This window comes from Leptidea sinapis, chromosome 16 (genome assembly GCF_905404315.1).
Source record: "Leptidea sinapis chromosome 16, ilLepSina1.1, whole genome shotgun sequence".
NCBI classification, from domain to species: Eukaryota; Metazoa; Arthropoda; class Insecta; order Lepidoptera; family Pieridae; genus Leptidea; species Leptidea sinapis.
In genome coordinates, this window is record NC_066280.1 from 11,851,424 (window position 1) to 11,867,105 (window position 15,682).

The window sequence follows — 15,682 nt, forward strand, 5'->3', positions numbered from 1 at the left end:
TTCATATTTTACGAAGTAATTTTTGATGTTATGATATATTATTGGCAAATTCATATAAAAACATTATTTTATATATTATATACAGAACAACGTCTGTCGGGTCAGCTAGTTGGAAATAAAAATAATGCACTCCATGAAGTAATCCTCATTAAAATCAGTTCGTTAGTTTAGGAGTTCACTGGAAACACCAGGACACTGGATTTATATATATGTAATTAAGAAATATATTAAGATTAAGATGACGTTGTATCATCATCATCAGCCACTGCTGGACAAAGGCCTCCGTCATCCAACGTATTCCGGCGATCTTGACCACATCGTCGGTGCATCTTGTGGGGGGCCTACCAACACTGTGTTTTCCGGTACGTGGTCGCCATTTGAGGACTTATCTGCCCCAAGAAAGAATAAGATATATAGGAATACATAAATATCCATTCCTACTCAGTATACCACTGAGGCAAAGTCATGAGTAATGTCAAATGTTTGCCAATTTTATGTAATGAACTCGTGATATTGAAGAGCAATTGAAAATAATCTGCGAAACGTTATTTAAAAATATTGTGGATACTTCATGTCTTTACGTCGTTAATTATCTTGGCATTCGTTCAGAAAAATAAAGTTAAGAAAAACTCAAATAAATACCGACAATATCTCAGACTCGTCAGACAACAGACAACAGTTATCGTTGAATATCTCGTAATATTAAAGGTTACAGTATGAAATAGCCGTATTGTACTAAAAAAAACGGCCAAGTGCGAGTCGGGCTCGTTCCTGAAGGGTTCCGTATCAACAAGACGATTTATGACGTATTAAAAAAAAACTACGTCCTATATCTCGTGCAAACCAATTTTCGGTGGAAGTTTGCATGGTAATGTACAACATATAATTTTTTAGTTTTATCATTCTCTTATTTTCGAAGTTACAGGGTGGGGGGATACAATTTTGTACCACTTTGGAAGTGTCTCCCGGGCAAACTATTCAGTTTAGAGTAATAATGATATCAGAAACCTCAATATAATTTTTGAAGGCCTATCCTGAGATACCCTACTACGATTTATAACTTCCATACTTTTAATTACCAAGATTATAGATTATAGTTTAATTAAAACATTTAATTTTCATTTAAATAATAATGAATTATCATTTTATTTTGAGTAAGAAGCAATCTTGCATTTTATTTCGACTTAAACGATAGAGTTATTAACTCCTTATTTATTGATTGAAACCAAAAAGAGGTACTTATATCACTGTTAATGATATTTTTATAATAATTTAATTTAACCATGTCAATCATCAAACGGGTTTCATGAAAAAAATATTTGAGTTTCAGTTCTAAGTATGGGGAACCCCCAAATTACTGTTTATTTTCTATTTTTGTGTGAAAATCTTAATGCTGTTAACAGAATATATAGTTTATATATAGTTTCGGAGAAAAGTGGCTGTGACATACACGAACAGACAGACAGACATGACGAATCTGTAATAGTTACGTTTTATGCCATTTGACTATGAAACCCTAAAAACATGTGCGTCTTGCGATGCCCGACAGAAGTGATAACTTAAACTAATCTAAGTCACGCTAAGTTGAATTATGTAACTGATTAGGTGATCACTTAACATCATGTGACCTATTCTTCCTTACAAAAATAACTGTTTTACCTGTTAACGCTGTTTATCAGCGGTCAATTAGTTTCAACAAACTGGTTTTTCGGTAATTGAAGTAGAATACCGGTATTTTTGCAATACTCGCGTGGAGACCCCGATGCTTCCAAGAGATATAACTTTTAAATTTAATTTTGTTTTTCTTTCCCACGCTATGACGAAATATAATAATAACTATATTTAAAAGTAAAACAAAAGTAAAATTATGATAATTTTAATGAAAAATATCGATATAATGCAGTTTCAAGTGTATGATATCATTAAAGACAAGCCCACCGTTGAAAAAAAACTCTTAGTCGTGTCATTAATTAATAAACGAGAGTTTATATATTTAAAAAAAAATGTTTTAATTCAATTTGTTATTTTTTTATAAAATGACTAGCCGTTCCTGCCCGTTTCGTTGGGCGAATTTTAAAAGGAAATAAATTAAATTTTATTCATCTTATTACAAATACAATAAAAAAAATAAGTAGCTATAAACCATCTATTATTAACATAAATTTCGCATCGAATGCTGATAGTTTCATTCTATCTATATATATATATATATATATATATATATATATATATATAGATAGAAAATAGGTAACTCTCACTTCTGGGATAAATTACACAAATTAAATTTTAAAACAACACTTATGATCGATGCGGGACTTAAACCCGGGACATCTCGTGTTCCTTCCGAGCGCTCTTCCAACTGAGCCAACCATTATACGATTTAATGTCTATGATTTAATTTCAAATGTATTGTTTTAAGACGGTATCATTTGCCAAATGTCACAGTTCTGGGACTACGGAAAATACCCTTTTAGTAGTTTTTAATTTCAACTCAATAACTCCACGCGTTCCCGAGATAAAGGGTCTTGACAGGCAGATAGACGGACGGTCGGACAACTAAGGGATCGCTTAAGGGTTCCGTTTCTTCCTTTTGAGGTACAGAATCCTGATAATATAAATAGTCACGCGCCTAAGTTCATTTCATTTTTTCGGATCCATTTTGATTTTTGTATTAGTGATATGATTCTGCTGCCATTTGAAAAAATGGACCGAATACAAAACTTTTATCTATTGCTATCTATCTTCAAACAAACCATTGACTTCCTGGATATTAACTCTACCGCATAACCATAAACATTTATCGATATTGAAATAATCTGTGGAGTAATCTTCAAACTGCACGTACAACATATGAAACACGGCAGGACCGACCAGGAACTAAAGTACATCCTCAATGTATCAAGATAAAATATGTACAGATATAGGCACGATACTCAAATGTAACTTTTCATAGCGATTACAGTTTATTGTATCAGGAAATAAGGCTGAGATACTTAGTGTAGACTTAGTGCCGGATTAGCCACATAGCAAGTGAAGCAATTGCTACCGGCCCCGCGCATAAGGGGGCCCCGCATCTCTGTCTGAGCATAATTTTTTGAGAGAAACTTATTAAGATATTGAATTTCTTCATGTGGCAAAAACGTGAAACGTTACAATTCTTCCTACTGAGACAACCACGTCAGACTCTTGGTAACTGACTAATTCCAGTATATACCAAAGGCTCATTGAAAGAATTTGCCCCCGGGCCCCGCATAAGATTAATCCGTTTGCTAAGACTTTACTTACATAAAACTTAGCTGAGTGTCACAAAACGCGAACTTGACTTTATGCACATAAGATACATAATAGCTTTAAGGGTAAATGTATACACTTTTATAATAAAGTCACTGTTCAGGAATTATCTATTAATAAATTTAAATGTTTTATTAAAAATGGCTCTGTCGTAATCGTACTCCACAGCTGATTATCTGAGTGATCGGACAGCCTGGGACTAGATTATTATTGTGTTAAAGCAATAGCAAAGACAGTACAATTTTGTTTATTTGATTAAAAATAGCGCAGAGCGCCATTTGTTTCCGAAGCGGTAGTAGTGTCTAGTATATTAGAAATGACATCAAAACTAATTCTAAAGGAATCAATTTAGAGAAACTAAATGCCTTTTTATGCAAGTCTCAGCTTAAGCTAAGCATAATTTCAGGTTTCAAATGCCTATAAAAACGAAATCAAATCTTTGATTTCGTGTTTCTAGTCATTTGACACATGAAATTATGCTGAGACAGTCAAAACTCTAGTTCACGTTTTCTCACACTCAACTAAGTTTTAGGTGAGTAAAGTCTGAGCAAAGTCTGGCTCTATAGATCTCAACCTGTCGAAGAACTAAGCGTTGACTTAACACGGTTTATTTATAAGTGACAGGAAGGATAAACGAAGAAACTGACCGTAACGAATACCCAAATTTCAAGCGCTTCTTTTTTTTCTAAAAGGAGGTGTTAAGTTGTCACCGCCACCCGCATACATGCAACACCAAAAGAACCACAGGAGCGTTTCCGGCCTTTAAGGAAGGTGTACGTGCTTTTTGACTGGTGACTGGCGTGGATGCATAGAGTAGAGTAAGAGAAAGAAAGCCGCGCCAGCCACGTGAAAGCCAGATAGAAGGCGACGCACACTCGGTATACCTGTACATTATATCGTGTAACGTTACTCAATCTGACGTTCTTGTGTAACGCTAAAATCTGACGCTCTGACGACACAAACTTTCGCAGACGTTCGCTTCAAGAAGGCTATTAAATTGAAAGGCGAAATTACATTTTCTATATTATGATAATTGAACAGAAACTAACTTTGCTCGGCGTTCTTTCCATACCGGTATAATATCGACTCCTTTCAAAAAGGAGGATAGTGCTACCATAATAATATAATCCTATAAACACTTTTTAATTTTTCTCGTATTGGAAGAATTTTTTTTTTTGAGAGAGAATGAAAGAGAATTTTGGTTTTTTAAGAATCCTGAGCGGCATTGCATTGTAATGGGCAGCGCGTATCTTTTACTTTCCAACTGAACGACCTGCTCGTAGAAGAATTTTTAGCTTACATTTCATGATAATCACCATGACGACCTGATGAACGCCTCCCATGTGCCCTTCCATCACCAGAGGAATCACTTGAGCGATACCGGTTTTTTTAGACACTTTTTAAAAAAAAATACCCATGTAGTATCGTATTTGAAAAGCAAAGAAACTTTTTATAGTTTCCAATTATAAGTTCAGAACGTTAAATTTAGTTTATAACAATAATTCTTAACGTAATAATATAATATTTTCTTAACAATCAGAGAACAGCAAACTCTACTCGACGTCTTATCGTATACTTGAGATACAACTATCTCGGATTATTTTTGTACTGTTTTGACATATACAAACATGATGTCGCGGTTTAGAAGATTCTAGAAGTAACTACAATACTTCTTAAAGACACGAGCGGTTTTACAAGCCAACAACATGGCTGACAAAATATATAACCAAAACAGTGTGTACATTCTAACGAATAGAAGTATTATGTTTTTTTTTTTTATAACAATAAGAGACGAGACAGTTGTTCAGCTGATAGTAATTGATATACCCTGCCCATTACAATGCAGTGCCGCTAAGAAGTCTTGAAAGACTTAAAAATTCTGAGCGGCACTACAACTGCGCTCCTCACTTTGAGACATAAGATGTGAAGTTTCATACGCCCAGTAATTTCACTAAATACGGTGTCCTTCCGACCGAAACATAGTAATGCCTACACATTACTGCTTCACGGCAGAAATAGGCGCCGTTGTGGTACCCATACTGCAGCCATAAAAGAGAAACGTATTCTACAACAAAACACTTATAATACCTATTACATAACATATATACCCTACCCTCACAACCACTACAGATGTACCAGGTACAAATGTTAAAAGGCGTGGTTGGGCGTAGTAAAAGTTGTCGCACTTTGCGACTACGCCTGCGGTATCTAGTTGCAGAGCAGCGGAGACCAATCTTTAATCTTTAGAGCTATTACACTGACACAGTTTCAACAATTTTCGTGCCCTTCTTCTTGATTAGTTGAACATATATCTCATTCCTACTGTTTTGTTTGTTAGTTGGCACACGTAAGGAGGCTAACCGCGACAAAAAAGAACACAATATGTTGTGTAAACCTTGAACAGGTATTTATACTTTATTTACTACAATTGCTCGATCTTCTCCCGAAAATTGTAGATTTTTAAGTGAAAATTTCTTTTTTATAAATAAATAATTAAAAATATAAATATATATAGTTAGAAACTTTTTGGATGGGTGAAATTACACGAGTTCGCGTCACCAAAATGCCTAAAGCAGTGTATCTGTAGCTATACAGCTGACGTATTGTGCAACATTAGTGCTGTGTATATATTATAAGTGAAATTGAATGTTTTAGTGAAAAGTTTCAATGTGTATATACTGTGCATTGTTGAAATGGTATTTATGTTTGAGAAATATATTATTGAAAATAATATTTAAAAATTAACTATTATTCTATCGGCAATCTTAACCCTTGATTTAACATTTCAGTAAACTATTAAAATCCTCCTGTTATGTAACTGTGAGGCGATGTAGCAATATAATATGCAATCAGCTGATTGTTATACCGCGAATAGTCACGATTGATACTATTATTGTTTAATATGTTTCATCACATGTTTTGAAGTATTTGGATTGAATTTGTCATCTAGTATTAGCGATCTTCCTTTGCGTTCTCGGAACCTCAGATCGGTATGTCAATGCGTATTATTTTACATGTTAGCAAATGATTGCTTATAATTAGGATGATTTGAGTGAATGTATCAGAAAGATATTGAAACAAGCTATAAGACCATGTAAAATTAACCATCTTATAAACAAACTAGCCGTTCCCGCCCGCTTCGCTGGGCGAATTTTAAAAGGAAATAAATTAAACGATAAAAAAATAAGTAGTCATAAACGATCTAGGATAAATTTCGTATCGAATCGTGGTAGTTTCATGTCGATACGATCAGTGATTGAGCCTCATACAAAGACCATTTTCATTATAATATATATATATATACTAGCTGCCCATACAGACGTTGCTCTGTAGATAATAAAAAAAATACTGTTTTATAGGAATTTGCCAATAATATTTCAAAACATCAAAAAATATTTCGTAAAAAATGCTCCCTGTTGTTATAATGAAATTGTTTCATTATAACAACAGGGAGCATTTCAGCGGAACTCAAACCGTGCGTCACTAAATTCTCTCATAGAGAATACTCGTATGTCCATACAAAACAAATATTGAAAATAAAAATAATTATGAGTCCCAAATCGAAATAAAAACTATCCTATCTCTCAAGTTGGACCAAACTACATTCCATGAAGTAATCCCCATTAAAATCCGTTCATTAGTTTAGGAGTCCATTGCGGACAAACAACGTGTCACGTAATTTATATATATTAGGACATATATATATATATATATATATATAAAGAAGAAGACAGAAGATAGATAAGTGTCACACTTGGTTTTGGTGGTGCTGCCGATTTGGGAAGGTCAAGTCAAACATTTTGTATATCTTGTTTTGGGCTTATTTGTGAAGATAGACAATCAAAACCATTTCTTAAGCCAAATCTAAGCCAATTTGATCCCAGAAATCCCCATCTCCGTTATCACAGCAACATAACTCATTCGATTATCGTCCATATTTGTGAGTAAATAGTGACCAAAATCGCCTACAGTCAGTTCAACAATCTTCTATAATCTAATCAGGATTAAAATTGATCGATCATTCTATTATCACTTTCACAACAAAAATGTCACTTGTCAAAAAAGATATTGGCGCACGGCGTCGTACATTGATCTCATGACGGATGTATTGACGAGACTAATATGGGGATCACTCGATGGTATTTATGTGGTCATCAGACCCCATAACTAATCTCTACTAATATTATAAATGTGAATGTGAGTTTGTTTGTTATTTGGTACAGCGATAGACTAGAGCTTGGGAAAGGACATAGGCTACATTTTATCCCGTAAAAGTCCATGGCTCCCATGGAATTTGTGAAAAACTGAAATTCACGTCGATGAGCTATAAGTATGTAGGTTTAGTTTGCCATGACAGGAATCTGCCTCGAAAAAAGATAATAATATGTTGGGAACTTGAGCGAAAACGGGAACCGGTACGGGAATAGGACATTTTTTTTTATGAAAATAAGGCACAAGACGAGCAGGACAGTCAGCTGATGGTAGTTGATGCGTCCTGCTCATTACAATGCAGTGCCGCTCAGGATTCTTGAAATCCCCAAAAATTCTGAGCGGCACTACAACTGCGCTCGTCACCTTGAGATATATAGACATGTTAAGTCTCATTTGCCCAGTAATTTCACTAGCTATGGCGCCCTTCAGTCCGAAACACAGTAATGCTTACACATTACAGCTTCACGGCAGAAATAGGCGCCGTTGTGGTACCCATAATCTAGCCGGCATCCTGTGCAAAGAGCCTCCCACACATGAGATAATCTTCAATTCCAAAATTGCTTATTATTTTTAAAAACCCTTTCTCTTCGCGGACAAAGTTGCGGGGCACCTGCAAGTATCACATAAATATATTAATTACATAAAAACACATTTTTTTATTTGAACTCAAATATAATTATACACTTATATCATTTATACATCTAGATAGAACCTCTTGCTGCTAGACAACCGATGAAAACAGGCCAGGTTTATAACTTTAGTGTGCGTGACACGCTAAGTATTGCACTCGCGATTTGAATGTCACTTTGCGTTAGTGTGCGTTGCTCAAAATAGAGATTAACTGTCAAACTCAATTTTTTCCACGTTTTCACAGCTGTCACAGTCCATCTAGACGTATTAATGATCTAAGATTATTCAAGTATTTTTTTAAGATAAGTCTTGTTATATGGTAGTTTCTACTGGATAGAAATATAATATATATCTACCAATGACGGGCGCAGAATGATTTGATCTTGTCGAATTACCCATTATCTGTGTTAATACTTCAACATACTGCCGGCTGACAGGAAGACGGAATAAAAAACTGGCGGGTTCCGTACCACAGGACTAGCACTATGTATTTTTTATAAGTTTTATTTTTTTGGGGTTGGGAATCTTTAGGGGACGCCTTTGTCCAGAAGTGGACGTGTTCCGGATGATATTATGATGATGATGATGTACTTTTTTAGGGTTCCGTAGCCAAATGGTATAAAACGGAACGGATGTCTGTCGTTCTGTCCGTGTATGTCACAGCCAATTTTTTTCAAAACTATTAAAAGTATACTGTTGAATTTGAGTAGATGTATTCTGTGAACCGCATTAACATTTTCATGCAAAAATGGAAAAAAAAAAACAATAAATATTGGATGGCCCCATACTAAGAACTGAAACTCAATATTTTTTTTATCAAACCCATAAGTGTTTTTTACCTTTTCCATTTTAATAATTTAATATCATTTTCCTTTCTATATAACTTTTATATTAAGTTACTTACTACTACGGAACCCTTCACGGGAGAGTCCGACTCGCATTTGGCCGCTATTTTTATTAAGATGGCGGCAATTTTTAACCACAATTTTTTTGTTATTATTTGTTGTTTTTTTTTTAATATTGACACACTTTTTACACAAATTATCTTGCCGCAAGATAAGCAAATATAGCCTGTGTTATGGGTTACAAGACAATGATATATTTAATACAATATACTTACTTAAACATATATAAATTCATATAAACATACATAAATACATTTAAACATCCATGACTCGGAAACAAACATCTATATTTATCATATAGATGCTTGCACCTACCGGGATTCGAACCCGGGACCTCTAGCTTAGTAGGTAGGATCGCTAACCACTCGGCTATACAGGTTGTCAATGTTATCGCGGAATAGTAATAACTAAACATTCTGTCAAATTTAGTTGTCTAACAGTTTACGAGATATAACACCTTGACAGACATAGGACGGTCACTGGACTCTAAGTGATAGGTGAATTCGTAAGTTTATTAAAATTTATTTTAATTTGGTTTTTCCCAAGATTAAGTAAGGCCTTATGACGTAAATTATAATGCGGAGTTTCTATGAAAAGCCAATATGCAATGGAAATTCCGTTGACATCTATACTAATAATAAAAAAAGGAAAGATTTGATTGTTTGTTTGCATTGAATAATCTCCGAAACTACTGACCCGGTTTGGAAAATTATTTCACTGTTGGGAAGCTACACTATCCCCGGGTGACATAGGCTATATTACATTTTCAAAAATATTAGGAATCCTTACTAAAAGTTCAATAATGTGCCCCAAGATGTAACAAAATGTACGCGAACGACGTCGCGGGCAATCAGCTGGTCTTAAAAAAAGCCTCCGTTTAATCTTTAATTTAAATACTAAGTTAATCCCTTAACATCACGTGATCCTACGTTCAAGTACGAATTATACGATTTAATTTGAATTGATTTGATATTATCATAATATCATCCGAATGTTCGACGATATTTCTAGTCCGTGTTACTGTGATTTCAGAGTAACCAATTACTTTTTTATTCCGACTGAAGGAGTAACGTCCATAGTCACGCAATAAATTAAAAAAAAAAAACAGAGTCACCAGTTAAAATTCATGTCACTGTGACGTCAAAGTCAATAGTTGTTAATCAATTACAATCGACCGTTACTATGTAAGTGCAATGACTCGTGTCGCTTTTGTTTGTCGTTCTGGTTTCGACGCTCTGCATAATGTTCTTATTGGATTATGCATAGATAGAATACATAAAAAACTCGCTTTTAATGCAAGCAGCAGTACTTACAGGGTGAAGTAGTTTGCGACATTCGTTATTTTTTTTTGGTTTCTTCACCAATTATTAGGATAGGCAAAGGGTTCAAGCCCGTACAGCCAAATTCGTTATTTGATAATTAATTGTCAAAGCCATCGTTGTAAGATTTTTACAATAAAGTTCTTTCTACAAACGTAGAAGAGCACGAGGAATAAATATTTTAAGGGTTTTTGCTTTTTTAGGCCAAAGAAGTATAACTTCTTGCGTGCATACATAAGTACACACACACTTTTTTTATATAGATATATATGGCAATACAACGTTTGCAAGGTCAGCAAGTACAATATATATTTTTTTATGTGTACCAATATTTATGTACTATAGGTACTATGCCAGATTCACAATTTTAAGAAATCACGAGTGCAACGCCTTTTAACCCAACGAAAGTTACCGCTCTCTGACACCAATATTGTCAAAAAATAAAGATTTTCCCACGGACTCGTAAAAAAAATAGCTCCATGTCACCTTACATAATAGTGTAGCACCAAAACAAGCCGATTAACGTGTAAATACATAGCCCCACGCTAGTGCGTGGGGCTATGTATTTACACTATCGGCCTGTAGTAGTCTACAGGCCGATAGGCGGCCATTATGAGAATTGTCATCGTCTGTGACAGATCAGTTTGCGTCTCAATAAAATATTTTATAAATGCCGTCGTGCGTTGTGAAAAAGTGTAAGAACATTAACATAAAAGGATTTGTGGGTATATGATTATTTAAGGGAGAAAAAATTGTGTAAATGGTATACCCACACTAGCATAAAGGTCTTTTTTTACTAGTCCGTGGTTTTTCCAGTGTTTTTCCAAAAGGCACATATTTCGTAATTTGCTCGATACATACATTCAAAGCATATCACAATACTATATTAATTCCTACAGGTAATGTTTATTTCCAAACGAAATTGTATCCAAACGCACACTTTCAGGTCGGAGTTTCATATTTTCGAAACATTTATTTACTTTATAAGGACCAATTAACAGTAATACAAAAATATTTAAATTCAACTAATACATATGAACCTTAATTATTAATTGTGAAACCAACTACAGATAGATTATATGAGAGATATAAACACGTACTTCTATATAAAGAAAATATAAAATTTATGTGATTGGTAACAATTTGAATAGAAAAGAGAAAAAAAGATCAAAACATAGAGTACCTAATAATCCGTAGATTATGACGGCTTTGATGATAAATATTATTGTTAACATAATAATTATATTTATCACATTATTTCAATTGTATTGTAATTTAGTCAAGAAAATTACATAAAATATTATGTTTATATATCCATTTGTAATATGAAGAGCGTAAATTTAATGAAATGTACAAAGAGAGTTGAACAAAGCAAACAGATTTTTGTAAAGAGGCGGTACTCGAACGGTTAGCTCAGTTGGTTAGAGCACCGGCACGGAACGCCGGAGGTCGTGGGTTCGAATCCCGCATCGTTCATAAAATTTTGTTTTTCAAATTTTATTTGTGTTTTAATCCTATAAGTGAGGGTTATCACTTTAAAAACATAACATATTGTTTAGATTTATAAGAGCGACATCTCAAGTCAATTTCCTAATATGCAAATATTGGGGTTGAGCAGGTTATCAACTGTAAAGTAGATCCTGTAGATGAAGCCACAACCTAAGAGTTGAACAAAGCAAACAGAATTTTGTAAGGAGGCGGTACTCGAACGGTTAGCTCAGTTGGTTAGAGCACCGGCACGGTACGCCGGAGGTCGTGGGTTCGAATCCCGCATCGTTCATAAAATTTTGTTTTTCAAATTTTATTTGTGTATTTATCCTAGAAGTGAGGGTTATCACTTTAAAAACATGACATATTGTGAAATGTACAAATTATGTCGCGGGTTCGAGTCCTGCATCGTTCATAAATTTGTTCATCAAAATTTAAATTGTGTAATTAATCCCAGAAGTGAGAGTTATAACCAATGACGTTTTAAACTTATAGACAGATCACTTCGTATAAAAACAAAGCCGAAATATGGAACATGGCACAAATTACATTATCATAAGAAACTACCGCTGGTATATCTATTCAATGCCAAATTTAATCCAGTTGTTTAAAATATTCTTGGTCAATAAGCAGCAATGTAAAACATTTAAAACGACTAAGGAGAAAAGTGTGCTTACACTTACATTGTCTTTAAGCACACTTTTCCCGTTCCGCTATCAGACTGCTAATGATTTTTTTTTTAATTCTTTATTTTTTTGTTGGGGTTTAGTCACATATAACCAAAAAATTACAAACAGATTATTAACACATCTTTACGAGCGACCGCGCGGCCTTTGATAGTGGAGTGGCTAGTAAGCTATTACACATACCCACATTGTAGTTATTCTTAAGGAGTCTCGGCCTCTCTGAAACGTTCCGTACACATTCCATCATAAGATGGAAAAGATCATCGATTCTTGTGTCTCCACAGTCTATACAATTTTGTGTAATCGATCTTTTCATTAAAAATTTAAATTTATTTGATGGAATGTGCCCGGAACGAAGTCTTAACATTGTTACGATATCCGTCCTTTTAACATGGACATCGAGGGAGCTGACACACACTGCTAATGATATGTCCTTAAATATATACAGAACGTCATTGGCTATAACTTAAAAAATAATAAATAGTTCAATGAGACGTGTTCAAATACAATTGTGTGACGCAACGAGCGTAGTGATACAAAACCGACAGACAGTCATTGGTCAATAAAACGATAACTACTGCAGTTAGCAACAGCCACGTGGGCCGTGTCTGTTTAGTGTATCGTTTATTTACTGCACGCGATGACCGATATTGCAATAATTCGATACATAATGATGGTTAGCTATTGCTGGTTGAAATTTTTAGCTATAGCTGGTTGAGATTGTTAGCTATATCTGGTTGAGATTTTTAGCTATTGCTGGTTGAGATTGTAAGCTATTGCTGGTTGAGAATTATATTCATCGGTTTGCACTGGATGCCGGCTAGATTATGGGTACCACAACGGCGCCTATTTCTACCGTGAAGCAGTAATGTGTGCGCATTACTGTGTTTCGGTCTAGGCGCCGTAGCTAGTGAAATTACTGGGCAAATCAGACTTAACATCTTATGTCACATGGTGACGGGCGCAGTTGTAGTGCCGTTTAGAATTTTTAAAGAATCCTGAGCGGCACTGCATTGTAATGGGTAGGACGTATCAATTACCATCAGCGGAACATCCTGCTCGTCTCGTCCCTTATTTTCATAAAAAAATATTAGCTATAGTATAGTTTTATATGTTGTCTGTACTTTTGACCTGTAAATAATTATAAATTATAGATTCCAATTATGTTAAGGTGGGTGTTACATTGCTGTCTCACACCCACATGGCACACCTCCCCTTATAAATTTTATTCTTATCTGATATAGATTATTTGTGACTGGCACTTTAGTTCAGAATATGATTATGTAAATTTATAAAAAAATATGGCATTATCATTTAATCGTAAAACAACTAAGAAAATAAAACGATTTCAGTGCTATCAGTCAAATAGTTACTTACATACTATATTCTGTATCGATTTAATAGATATATCTTATATTCAGGTAATGCACAGTCGTGGATTTACACTATGGGCAGTTGGGGCAAGTGCCCAGGGCGACGAATTTCTTAGGGCAATTGAAAAATTTTGAAAGCGTAATTTTTTTTTTGCTCAACGTTTAGATGAATTGATGTAATATAATTATGGGTCACCCTTAGTGCCAAATTTTACAAAAAGTTAGAAAATAACAAATATTTATTCATGTTTTAGAATATATAACATTAATAAAGTTTCTGCAATAAATTAGTTATTTTAGTTTTGAAAAATAAAATATATAAACTATATGTTAAAGTAAAATTACAGTATTAGGGCGGATTTTTTTCCGGTGCCCAGGGGCGGCATTAAGTTTAAATCCGACCCTGGGCGTGCATGTCATACAGGCATTTAGGCAGTGCCTACCTGGTTAAGAACCTAAATAAATATAGCACTATTATTAAAGTTAATTTAATAAATAAAATTTCCTTACACTAGATACTAAATACATACGGTAAGCAATCTTTTCATATCCCAAAGCTCAACTAATAATAAACTAAATAAAATAAGCCTTAATTGCTGTTTCTAATAATAACATTTTTTAAATATATATCCTTAACTAATTACTTACTATTTTCTTAACAGCTTGTCCTTCGACATAGGCCTTCTGCAAAGACTTCCATCGTTCTCTCTCTCTCGCCATTCTCATCCATTCTGGGCCAGCCACTCTCTTAAGGTCATTCTCCCATCGTTTTATTTGTCGCCCTTTGCTTCTTTTGCATTCTCGTGGATACCGCTCTGTTATGATTTTTGTCCATTTTTCGGTTTTGTCTCGCAGCATATGTCCCGCCCATATCCACTTTAATGTTTTGCACACAGTTTCAAAGCACAGTTTCAAAGCTCAACTACGACTAGTTAAATCCACAGTGCCTACCTTGCTAGAAAACTAATGCACGCCCCTGATTGGTGTACGCTGCGCTCCAACTAGATACTACAAATAGGTTTTTAATTACGTCAGCTATTAGATACTCGAGTGCGTGTCATCTTGACACTCAATGGCATCTTTCAAATATTGTAACATACGCTTCGTGTTATTTTACATTGAAATTAATAAAATACAAAATACTGATGATATATTGTGATCCCAGTGTCTTTCTTATATTTTGTAGTATTATTTTTACACAGATTTACTACGCAACCCGGCACTTTAGTTTCAATTATTAGCACAGTTAAACAGAACATGTTGCAAGTCACACATTTTTCGAGACTGGCTCGATTATGCCCATTTGGGCGTAGTAAAAGTTACCGCACTTTCCGACTACGCCTACGGTATCTAGTTGGAGTGCAGCGGAGAGCAATCCTTAATCTAAGATATATATTAATACATTATTATTCAATTCACAGCTGTTCTTACAAATGCAAAGCCAAGGACTTCAAAGGAAAAATATGAAAATTTAAGATTATACCTCAGTTTTTAATACAGCTTTACGATGTTTTTGCCCAGTGATATTATTAAGTTTTTGTTTGTAAGTTTATTGCCTTAAGATTATTTTAATTGTTAATTAATTTTTAATTGTTTTGACCTTTACTTTATTATATAAATTTTATTATAATTAATTATACGATTATCGTATATTTCCAAAGTTTGTTGCTTATCAGTAACATAATCCACTGGTTCAATAATACAGGATGTATTTTCTTTGAATAATCATTCGGGTCGATTTCCGTCAAAAGTTCAAGAAATTTTAAAAAACTCAATAT

General features: G+C 34.3%; 1 protein-coding gene, 1 long non-coding RNA gene and 1 other non-coding gene across 3 annotated transcripts in view; all 3 read left to right on the plus strand.

Annotated features, from left to right (window-relative positions):
- Nucleotides 1-15,682, plus strand: part of LOC126968782 (uncharacterized) — a 559,194-nt gene that overhangs the window by 179,787 nt on the left and 363,725 nt on the right. The gene's annotated exons all lie outside the window — the stretch shown is intronic.
- The window catches only part of LOC126968733 (transmembrane protein 205), a 69,815-nt gene that overhangs the window by 14,436 nt on the left and 39,697 nt on the right, over nucleotides 1-15,682 (plus strand). The gene's annotated exons all lie outside the window — the stretch shown is intronic.
- Nucleotides 12,064-12,137, plus strand: Trnat-ggu (transfer RNA threonine (anticodon GGU)). The gene has a single exon. It is a non-coding gene; the product is annotated as a tRNA-Thr (tRNA).